Raw genomic sequence first — 12344 nt, forward strand, 5'->3', positions numbered from 1 at the left:
TTGGAAGCTGAGGTGAGCTTGACTGGGAAGGAGTGGCAGGAACATCCAATTGTGACTGGTCCAGAGGCTCCGTGTATTTTGGGCATAGACTTTCTCCGGAATGGCTATTACAAAGATCCTAAGGGATTCAGGTGGGCTTTTGGAATAGCTGCAGTTGAGATAGAGGGTATTAAACAATTGAATACCTTGCCTGGACTATCAGAGGACCCATCTGCAGTAGGACTTTTGAAGGTAGAGGAGCAGCGAGTGCCAGTTGCCACCTCAACAGTGCACCGCAGGCAGTACCGGACGAATCGAGATGCTGTGATCCCCATCCACAAGATGATTCGAGAGCTGGAGAGCCAAGGGGTGGTCAGTAAAACCCACTCACCCTTTAACAGCCCTATCTGGCCCGTGCGAAAATCTGACGGAGAGTGGAGATTGACTGTGGACTATCGTGCCTTGAATGAAGTGACTCCACCACTGAGTGCGGCTGTACCGGACATACTGGAACTGCAGTACGAGCTGGAGTCCAAGGCAGCAAAGTGGTACGCGACCATTGATATAGCTAACGCGTTTTTCTCCATCCCTCTGGCAGCAGAATGCAGGCCTCAGTTTGCTTTTACATGGAGGGGAGTGCAGTACACCTGGAACCGATTGCCCCAGGGGTGGAAACACAGTCCTACCATCTGTCATGGACTGATCCAGGCTGCACTAGAAGAGGGTGAGGCTCCAGAACATTTACAATATATTGACGATATCATTGTTTGGGGGAACACGGCAATAGAAGTGTTTGAGAAAGGAGAGAAGATAATTCATATTCTCCTGGACGCCGGATTTGCCATTAAGAAGAGCAAAGTCAAGGGACCTGCCCGAGAAATTCAGTTCTTGGGGGTGAAGTGGCAAGATGGACGGCGTCAGATTCCTGCGGATGTTATTAACAAAATCACTGCTATGTCCCCACCAACTGATAAGAAGGAGACACAGGCTTTCTTAGGTGCTATAGGTTTCTGGAGGATGCACATCCCTGAGTATAGTCAGATTGTGAGACCCCTTTATCTGGTTACCCGCAAGAAGAACGACTTCCATTGGGGCCCTGAGCAGCAGCAAGCTTTTGTCCAGATCAAGCAGGAGATCGCTCATGCTGTAGCCCTTGGTCCAGTCAGGACAGGACCAGATGTGAAGAATGTGCTCTACTCTGCAGCCGGGAGCCATGGTCTGTCCTGGAGCCTTTGGCAAAAGCTACCTGGCGAGACCCAAGGCCGACCATTGGGATTTTGGAGTCGGAGCTACAGGGGGTCTGAAGATAACTATACTCCAACAGAAAAGGAAATCTTGGCCGCCTATGAAGGAGTCCAAGCCGCCTCAGAGGTGATTGGTACAGAGGCACAACTCCTTCTGGCACCCCGACTACCGGTGCTGGGATGGATGTTCAGAGGAAAGGTTCCCTCTACCCACCATGCCACCAGTGCTACTTGGAGTAAGTGGATTGCCCTCATTACGCAGCGCGCTCGGATTGGGAAGTTAAATCGCCCTGGGATTCTAGAAATAATTACAAATTGGCCCGAAGGTGAAAGCTTTAGTGTCGCAGATGAGGAGCAAGAGCCAGTGACCCGGGTTGAGGAAGCTCCGCCATACAATCAGTTGCCAGTAGAAGAAACACGTTACGCCCTATTCACTGATGGTTCTTGTCGTGTCATAGGGATGAAACGGAGGTGGAAAGCAGCTGTATGGAGTCCCACTCGACGGGTTGCAGAGGCTACTGAAGGAGAGGGTGAATCCAGTCAATTTGCTGAAATCAAAGCTATTCAACTGGCCCTAGGTATTGCAGAGAGAGAGAGGTGGCCAAGGCTCTATTTGTATACCGATTCTTGGATGGCAGCCAACGCTCTATGGGGATGGCTGAAGAGATGGAAAGAGGCCAACTGGCAGCGCAGAGGAAAACCAATTTGGGCTGCGGAAGAGTGGAAAGATATCGCTACTCGGTTAGAGAAGTTACCTGTGAAGGTTCGCCATGTAGATGCCCATGTCCCCAGAAGTAGAGCTAATGAAGAGCAGCAAAACAACCAGCAAGTACATCAGGCTGCAAAGATAGGGGAGTTGAAGATAGATCTCGACTGGGAGCATAAGGGAGAGTTATTCTTAGCACGATGGGCCCATGATGCCTCAGGCCACCAGGGTAGAGATGCCACCTATAAGTGGGCACGAGACCGAGGGGTGGATCTAACCATGGACAGTATTTCTCAGGTTATTCGTGACTGTGAGACGTGCGCTGCCATTAAGCAGGCCAAGCGACTGAAGCCCCTCTGGTATGGGGGGCGGTGGTCTAAGTACAAATACGGGGAGGCCTGGCAGATTGATTACATCACACTGCCCCAGACACGCCAGGGCAAGCGCTATGTACTAACCATGGTAGAAGCCACCACAGGATGGTTGGAAACCTACCCTGTGTCCCATGCTACAGCCCGTAACACTATCTTGGGCCTTGAGAAGCAGGTCCTTTGGAGGCACGGTACTCCCGAAAGAATTGAGTCGGATAATGGAACTCATTTTAAAAACAATCTTATTAATACTTGGGCTAGGGAACATGGCATCGAGTGGGTATACCATATCCCCTATCATGCACCAGCTGCAGGGAAGGTGGAAAGGTACAATGGATTGTTAAAAACCACCTTAAAGGCATTGGGAGGGGGGTCTTTAAAAAACTGGGAGCAGCATTTGGCAAAGGCTACCTGGTTAGTTAACACTCGAGGTTCCACCAACCGAGCGGGTCCTGCTCAGTCTGAGCTCCTTAATATAGTAGATGGGGATAAAGCCCCAGTGGCCCATGTCAGAGGTTTGTTGGGAAAGACAGTATGGATCAACCCTGCCTCGAGTACAGACAAACCCATCCGTGGGATTGTCTTTGCTCAAGGACCAGGTAATACATGGTGGATAATGCAGAAAGATGGAACAACACGGTGTGTACCTCAGGGAGACCTGATTGTGGGATGAGACTCATATATGACTGTCATTGTTTGTTGAATGTGAGACAGAAGGAAACTGTAAGTGTCAAAGGTTTGAGCAAGTAAGATGAGAGGAATGCGTAAGTGTCAAAAGGTGTGAGTAAGTGAAATGAATGTTTTTTATTGTATGTTCACGATATGGGATAAGGGGTGGAGTGTCGTGGGGTGACAGCCTTTATCCCAATATCGTGTGTTATGTCTGGCAGCTGTGCCTTTTCCCCCACCCCCCCCCCCCCGGCAGTCTGGCTGTGGCGGGATGGGGAAGAGAGGGGGGGGGGGGGGGGGTGTGACCAGGCACTTTTGGCTTTTGGCTTTTGCTGCTTGGCTTTTGCTAGCTGCTTGCTTGCTTGCTTGCTTGCTTGCTTGCTTTTTGCTTTTGCGCTGTTTTTTTTTTCCTTTTTCTTTTGTTCTCTCTCTCTCTTTCTTACCCTCCCCTGAAGATACTGGACCGGCTCCGGATTCTGCGGATTCTGACCTGCGAGCTCCAGGACACCCGAAGCCTGCTAGAGAAGATTCGGCGCCCTCCACAACACAGTCTGGTCCCTTTTCTTTTCTTGTGTTGGGGAGTGTTCTTTTGTTACTTGTAAATAAATAGGTTTTGTTTTCCACTTTGCTCCTCCGAGAAATTCCTTCCCGAACCCGGTGTTGGGGGAGGGGTGGTTGGAGGTTTGTTTTGTTCTGGGGGGCTCCCTCTTGGAGATTTCCCCTAATTTGTCCTAAACCAGGACAAATGGTCACCGCCATCCTGAGCCATGGAAGATACCTAAGAGGGATCATTGCCCTGTTGATAGCATCGATCAAGATAGCAGAAGCCTCAGAAAGATACATGTGAGTACAGTCTTCCTGGGATTTGATCAACGCTGGCTGTCAACCAGGAAACGGCGATTGTCCGGCTCTGCACACTCAAAGAACCAACTATGAATATGCAGAGTTACAAAAGAAACTTGGACTCCGTGGCCTCAGGCATACTAAACTGTATTAAACACCCTCACTAAAAGCGGCTGTTGTGAGCGAGAGGGGGTCGGATGCAGTAGAGGTCAGATCCAGGTTCACCCAGCGCCGAAACCAGGCTCGACGCTGTCTCTTTAGCTGTGGTGGTTTTGAGGGCTGCATTTTGGTCACAGAAAAAGATGAATAAATCTTTCAGCATTTTTGATAATTTGGCTTTCGACTAATCATTTCTAAGAGTGGCCAAAGCCTCTCAGGGCTCTGGGCACAGCAGGGACCAAAGGCCACAAGTGTGGGGCTGCTCCCAGCCACTTCCTGGCTGCCCCACTGATGTTGGGCTGCCCCGGGTGGCCCTTGGTGACACAGGCACATGGTGTTGGGGCCCTTTGTGATGTGGGACGTGGTGGTGGCCAGAGAGCCTTGTGACATCAGGGAGCCCCGGCCTGGCTGAGGGTGTCTAAGGGGCGCAGAGCCCTGCGGTGCCCAGTCGCAGGAGAGCCGCTCTCTGTGCAGGAAGCAGCTCCCTGTGTCTGTCTGCACTGGAGGACAATGGAAATTACTGAGAAAATGAACAAGGAGAAGGGGAACTCCCAGCCTGCCCAAGGCCAACTGTTGAGTGTGCAGAGGAGGATGAGAGTGAGGGATGAGGCAGAAAGGAGAGGCCAGTGCAGGGACAGGGCCAGGACCTTTGTCCTGCCGAGGGAGCCGTCTCCGTCCCACGCCTCCTCATCCTCATCCTCCTACTGCTCCTCGCTGATTCCCATCAAGCTGCCACCAGTGCACCTGGGGCAGCCAAAGGTAGGACCCAGAAAGCCCAAACACCTCAAGGTCCCACAGGTGCAGCTTGGGCAGCCGCAGGCAGTGCCACAGGACAGCTGGAGCCAGGCCCTGTCCCTCTAGGGGGACAGACTGCCACCCCTGCCACCTCTGCCAGCGCTGTCACCGCTGTCACCACTGCCCTGCCTGGTGAGCCCCAGGGATGCTCAGAGCCAGGGCACAGAGCTGGAGAGCACAGGGGAGAAGGAGCCCCAGCCCTGCAGCCCCTGTGCTTGGCAGCCATACACCCCCGTGCCCAGGGTGCTCTTGCCCCCGCTCAGGGTGGCCCAGGAGGGCACAGCCCGCGTGTCCCCAAGCTGGCAGCTGCTGCCTGTGCTGCCCATCCCCTCGGGGGCTCGAGCCATGGGGCGCAGCCTCACGGGCACAGAGCTGGAGAGACAGAACAATGACAACGAGCTGTCCCACGGGGAACATGGCAGTGATGAGGAGCTGTCCCCAGTGGAAGAGGCCATCGAGAGCCTTACAGGGGACAGCAGCACTGACCCACAGCTGTCCCCAGTGGAAGAGGCCATCGAGCTCTCTCTAGGGGACAGCAAGAGTGGCCAGGAGCTGTCCCCAGTGGAAGATGACAGTGAGCTCTTTCCAGTGGACAGCACAAGTGACCAGGAGCTGTCCAAAGTTGAAGAGGACATTGAGGTTGTTCCAGGGAACCACACAAGTGACCAGGAGCTGTCCCCGGTGGAAGAGGACATCGTGGTGGTTTCGGGGGATGGCCCAGCTGATGAGGAGCTGTCCAAAGTGGAAGAAGCCCTCGAGGTTGGTCCAGAGGACAGCACAAGTGACCGTGAGCTGTCCAAATTGGAAGAGGCCATCAAGCTCTTCCCAGGGGAAAACAGCAATGAGGAGAAGCTGTCCCCAGTGGAAGGTGACAGTGAGCTCTCCCGAGGGGACAGCAAGAGTTACAAGGAGCTGTCCCTGGGTGAAGAGAAGGATGAAAAAGAGCTGTCCCAGGGGAACAGTGACAGTGACAAAGAGCTGTCCCAAGGGGTTAACTACGAGGATGAGAAGCTTTCCCCAGCAGACGTCAAACACGAAACAGCTGTGGTTTGGGGAAGACTATGATGTCCAAGACATGTCCCCATGGGAAGAGGATGACAACAAACAGCTCTCCCATTGGGAAGAACACGAGGATGAAGAGCTGTGGGGCTGGGGCTGTCCTGTGGCAGTGTGGCTGTAATATATGTTAGAAATAATTCATGCTATAAAGGAATGTATTTTATAAAGATTGTGAGATCCAAACGAGTCTCTGACCACAAGCAGCCCGAGAGGCAGACATCTATTCAAACTCTGAAATTCCTGAAGGGGGCAGGATAACAATCGGCATTTAGCTTATGAATAGACCCACCCAGCACAATGGTCACCGCCATCCTGAGCCATGGAAGATACCTAAGAGGGATCATTGCCCTGTTGATAGCATCGATCAAGATAGCAGAAGCCTCAGAAAGATACATGTGAGTACAGTCTTCCTGGGATTTGATCAACGCTGGCTGTCAACCAGGAAACGGCGATTGTCCGGCTCTGCACACTCAAAGAACCAACTATGAATATGCAGAGTTACAAAAGAAACTTGGACTCCGTGGCCTCAGGCATACTAAACTGTATTAAACACCCTCACTAAAAGCGGCTGTTGTGAGCGAGAGGGGGTCGGATGCAGTAGAGGTCAGATCCAGGTTCACCCAGCGCCGAAACCAGGCTCGACGCTGTCTCTTTAGCTGTGGTGGTTTTGAGGGCTGCATTTTGGTCACAGAAAAAGATGAATAAATCTTTCAGCATTTTTGATAATTTGGCTTTCGACTAATCATTTCTAAGAGTGGCCAAAGCCTCTCAGGGCTCTGGGCACAGCAGGGACCAAAGGCCACAAGTGTGGGGCTGCTCCCAGCCACTTCCTGGCTGCCCCACTGATGTTGGGCTGCCCCGGGTGGCCCTTGGTGACACAGGCACATGGTGTTGGGGCCCTTTGTGATGTGGGACGTGGTGGTGGCCAGAGAGCCTTGTGACATCAGGGAGCCCCGGCCTGGCTGAGGGTGTCTAAGGGGCGCAGAGCCCTGCGGTGCCCAGTCGCAGGAGAGCCGCTCTCTGTGCAGGAAGCAGCTCCCTGTGTCTGTCTGCGCTGGACGCCCACAGTGACAGAGGCCGACAGCGGCAGACGAGGACAGCGAGGAGGACAAAGGCAACTCCAACTCCCGGTCGCCAGCCCCTTGCCCAGCTGGCTGGAGGCCCCCAGCGGGCAGTGGTCGGGGGCAGTGGGCAGGTCAGTGCTGCCCCTGTCACAGACTGAGGAGGAGGAGAGGCCCTTTGCCCAGGCGGACTGTGAGCTTTCCCAGTGGGAAGCTCTGCAAGAGAAGGACCCAAGACAAGTGCTGAGAGTCCAAGAAATGTCCCAGCAGAGATCCAGGAGCAGCCAAGAGCTGTACCAATGCCAGGTATGTGTGAGAGTTGGGGAGGTTTCCCAGTGCAGAGGTGGGACACACCAAGAGCTCTATTAATGGGAAGAAACTGTCCCAGTCCGGGAGCTGCAGCAGTGGGGAGAGTCCTCAGTGAGATGTAGCAAGAGGTGTGCGAGGGGGAAGAATGTGTCACAACCCAAGAGATATCCCACTGGGAAATAGACATGAGAGGGCAGCAGGAGTTGGGATAGGGAGAAGACAAAAGATCCCATGAGCTGTCCCTGCAGAGAGATGGGAGTGTCCCAGAGGATTCCTACTGGGACGATGCCCAAGAGCTTTCTTTGGGTAAAGGTGAGAGGTAGCAAGACCTCTGACCATGGGGACAAGATGTGCACTGTCACATGTCCCAGTGGGAAGACAGGAGAGAGCTGGGATTGTCCCAGGTGAGAGCCAGCAGTGCCAAGGAGCTGTGCCAAGGAGCAGACGCTGCAGCCCCAGAGCTGCCCTGGTGGGACGATGGCAGTGAGGGAAAGCTGTCCCAGTGGGAGGGAGATGTGAGCAGGCAGGAGCTGTCCCAGAGGAGAAATGCCATCAGCTCTGAGATGTGGGACAGATCCTTGCTGGCAGTGAGTGAGGAGGAGCCTGAGCCTTGTCCCCCAGGGGGCCCAGCTGTGGCAGCCCCGTGGGCACAGAGGTGGCAGCCCAGGCAGTGCCTGCCCCAAGCAGCGCCTCTCCTTCCCTACAGAGCCCCACGGAGGCCGAGCCGGCAGCTGCTGCCCGGGCCGGAGCTGCTGAGGAGGCGGCAGCGGGGGCGGCGCCTGCCCCGCACAGCCCCCCCGGCCCCTGCCCTGCCCCGCTGGGATTCCCGGCCCCCGGGGAGCAGCCGCAGTGGGCAGGGGCCGAGTCAGAGCTGGCAGGGTCAGAGCTGTCCCTGGAAGGCAGCCAGGAGACCTCGGCTGGGGACAGTGAGCCCTGCCCTGAGTGGGACATCTACAGTGTGGGAGAGGAAGAGGAGTGGGCAGTGGCTGGGTCAGAGCTGGCAGGGCCACGGCCGTTCCTGGGAGGCAGCCAGGAGACATCGCCTTTTTCCAGTGAGCCCTGCAGTGAGAGGGACATCTACAGCGAGAGATGGGAAGAGGATGGTGAAGTAAAGTCCCTGCCGTCACTGCTCTGGGCAGACTCCTCTCTGGAAGAGGTGTCCCAGCTGGCAGCCCCTGCCCTGGCCAGCGCCTCTCCTGCCCCGGGCTGTCCCACGGAGGCCGAGCCGGCAGCTGCTGCCCGGGGCGGAGCTGCTCAGGAGGTGTTGCCTGGTGCTGCCCAGGCCAGGAAACGTCCCTCCCGCTTCAGGCGGGCGCTGCGGGCGCTGCGGGGGCTGTTCCGCTGTCCCTGCCTGAGGCCGCGGCCCGAGGAGTAAAACGAGGAAGAATGAGAAGATGATGAAGACAAAGATGAAGGTGATGAGGAAGAAGTTGAAGACAAGACAAAGAAGACGAAGAACATGAAGAAGATAATGAAGTGAAGATGAAGATGATGATGGAGACAAGACCAGGAAGACCAAGTAGAAAAAGATTATGAAGAAGAAGACGACCGTCTCGGTTTTGAGACGTATTGAAAGGAAGATGCTCCCAAATGCAATGTCTCCTCTCAAAGCTTTCAGCAATTGCTCTCCACAATCAGATACTGAATAGCAAGAGAGGAAAGTGGTAACTTCCAAACACAACAGTTTATTCCAACAGGATGCCCACAGAACTCTCTCCCCTGGCCCACACAGACACAGGAACAAAGACCCAAAATCCCTGGAGAACGGGGCAAGCGTTGGAGCAATTCCCCTCCCCAGCTTGGGGTGCGAGGTGGCAGCGGCTTTCCCGCTGAGGGCGGTGCAGCTTCCCCAGAGCAGTTCCATGCAGCAGCAGGCACAGCCCTGGCGGCTCTCTGGGCTCCCGCACCTCCTGTCCAGGGCAGCCAAAGCAGCGGGGCTGGAGTCTCTGGCTGTGCTTTCTGTGCCCGCCGGGGCTCCTTGATGCTTGGGGCTGGAACGGGACGGCCCCGCTGCCGCCGGTGCCGCTGCTCTGGTGTGGGAGCAGCAGCTGTTGGGTTCAGCTGGAGGGGCTGAAAGATCGCTGCTGCAGCTCCTCCAAGCAGGCAAGGGAAAACCTTTTGCATGGGCCGGCAAAGCCAAGCAAGCCAAGCAAAACTGCAGCAGGCAGAGCCAGGAACAGCTGGGCAGTGAGGCTTGGAAAATGGGCAGCCAAGGAGCCCAAAGCTCCCCCCTTGCCCGCCCCACACACACCCGGCCCCGGGCCTGGAAGGTGCAGCAACCATTTCTGGGGCACAAAGCAGAGGCTCCTGGAACGGACTCTCAGCACAAACCACTCCAAGACAACGGCAAAGAAGACAAAGACAAAGAAGACCAAGAAGATGAAGAAGACGACAACAAAGAGCAAGAAGACAAAGAGGAAAAAGACAAGATGGAGAAGGCTTATTTAAGGATCCATAGAAGAAGAATAGGCATAAGAAGTTAGAAATACTTAGAAGAAGAAGAGTACTAGGAATCGGAATAAGAATTTTAAAATATGTAGAAGAAGAAGAAAAGAAAAATAGGAATAGGAATAGAAATAGGAATAGGAATAGGAATAGGAAAAGAATTTAAAGAGTAGTATGAAGATTAAGAATAACATTAAGAAGGATAAGAATAGAAAATTGAAGACAAAATTGAATGAATCAATAAAACTAGAAAATTATTCCGTTTTATTTCATATTGTATATTCATATTATGGTCTATGATATGAAAACATTCATAGACCATATGCTGTAATTTTGATATATTATGATGTCCCAATACTGTTCCCGTTCTTGAGGAATTTGTGTGTTTTCTAATAAAGTCTGTAAAAAGGCGCAAGAACAGAGTGCCCAGGTTTCATTTGCTGTCTCTCAGCGGTGCCGATGCATTTCCCCAGGCAGTGGCACTGAGCCCCCTGTGAGCAGGGAGTGCTCAGCCCCAGCGCAGCGGGAGAGTTGCCGGCCGGGCGGGCAGGGCAGGGCTGGCGCTGCTCTCTGCAGGCCAACTGAAGGCGCCCGTTGGGGCCGGCTGAGAGAGAGCTGTGCTGGGAGAGAGCCCTTGGCAGCGGGGCTGTGCAGCCGCCAGAGCGGAGCCAGCACAGCCCCGCGGGTTCGCTGCCCGCGGCCCGGCAGCCCGGCAGCCTCAGAAGGGCAGCGCCGGTTGGGCGTGGGCCAGGAGCAAGGGCTGCTCCTTGCCGGGCTTGCTGTGCCTGTGGAGGTGCTGCAAAGGCTCTTCTCCCCATTTTCACTTCTAGTTTGCACCCAGAACATGCAGCAGAAGGAACTTGCCGCTGAACCTGTGGCTGAAGCCTTGCCCCCTCTGCTCCCCTGTCCCTGCCCAGGGCCTGCTCAGCAGAAAGCAGCTGTGGAGTCATTTCTGGAGTCCGTACAACTCCTACACAACGCAGCGCTTGGGGCCGGCAGGGACCTTACAGCTCATGGAGTTCCAGCTGATTATCTCCTGCTCTGGGTCTCCTCTCTCTGACAGGAGTTTCCTCTTTCTTTCCCTCATTCTACCTCATGCTTCTTGTGCAGTCAAATCTGTGTTGATGAATAAAATCCCTCAGTTGCACTCCTATGGTCCCATTTGCCCCTTCATTGGGGCAGAGCCATCTCCCCATCATCGCATGGTGACACATGGGCAGGGACACCTTCCACTATCCCAGGTGGCTCCAAGCCCCATCCCCATTTTTCCTTGGTTTAGCAGAACTTTCACAGAATCCCAGGATCTCAGCTCCAGGGTCGGGAGCTCCTGCTCAGCCCCTGCAGCAGCTCCGTGTGGGACAGCAGGGCCGGGTCCTGCCCAGCCCCGGGTGGCGCCGCTGCCGTCCCGGTGAGGCCGCGCTCGGAGCGGCCCCGCGGCGCTGCCGGGCCCTGCTCTGTCCGTGGGCTCTGGGCCGTGTCCCTGCAGGGCCCTGCTCCGTCCCTGGGCTCGGGGCCGTGTCCCTGCCGGGCCCTGCTCTGTCCGTGGGCTCGGGGCCGTGTCACTGCAGGGCCCTGCTCTGTCCCTGGACTCTGGGCCGTGTCCCTGCAGGGCCCTGCTCTGTCCCTGGGCTCGGGGCCGTGTCCCTGCAGGGCTCTGCTCCGTCCCTGGGCTCGGGGCCGTGTTCCCGTTCTCGGCAGAAGCCACCAAGGGGGCTGCCAGCAGTTTGGGGTTTAGTGTCACATCTCACACAGCTGGGCCCAGGGGTGACATTGTGGCAGCCGAGCCCAGCCCCTGGGGCCGCTGTCCCGGTGCATTTGGAAGGGCACAGACACAATTTCAGCGCCGTCTCTCTCTGTGCTCTGTGAAAAATGGTTTTGTGATTTGTGTTCATTGGTAATTGTATCTGCTGTGGCAAAAAGAGAGGCACAGAATGGCTTTGAAACTTTCTGACCCAAAGCATGGAAATAAAAGAAGTAGAGTAGAGTAAAAGAGATGAAGTAAGAAGACGACTGATGCTTAGAATAAAAGAGAAGAAGTTATGGTAAAGCTAAGAGATATTGTAAGAAAGCAATGAAATGCTTCTGTATAATAAAAAGTGTCACTGTTCGGTTGGATGTAACATGTGCACACATGATCAGGGTGCAAGAAGAAAAAATTTTTTATGCTGTGTGTTCTCCAGCTTATATACTCTTAACAAAGCCTGATCTTAAGTCATTAACTACATCACAATAACTTATTAAATTCATTGGTGCAAAGGAACTAACGTCATATATCTGGCAAAAGTTTTACAGCAATTCAATAAGGCGTGTTACACATCTACTTATGCACGTAGTGTAGCTTACAAAGATTTTCAGGCATCTTTTCTAATCTGTTTCCATGCTGATGGCTTTGTCTTCTTCCTTGCTGTGGATACACTAAAAAATCATCCATTGTTATTTGTTCTATTAACTCAGCTTTGCTTGCAGGCCAGCTGTGAATGAAGCTCCTGCAGAGCCCTTGCACAAACCAAGGCCAAGGTGAGTTTGCAATGTTTGCAGATGCCACACGGAGGGACAGCAGCTTTTGAAGCTCAGTGACTCAGGGAGCACTGGAAGGATGAAGGGATTCCCCACTGCAGGATTCAGTCTCTTAAAGCTCTGACTAAACCCAAGAGCTGCATTGTGTTTTGCTGAGGTCCCAGTAGCACAGCTGCAAGGACACACA

This window comes from Zonotrichia albicollis, chromosome 2, assembly GCF_047830755.1.
Source record: "Zonotrichia albicollis isolate bZonAlb1 chromosome 2, bZonAlb1.hap1, whole genome shotgun sequence".
Taxonomy (NCBI): domain Eukaryota; kingdom Metazoa; phylum Chordata; class Aves; order Passeriformes; family Passerellidae; genus Zonotrichia; species Zonotrichia albicollis.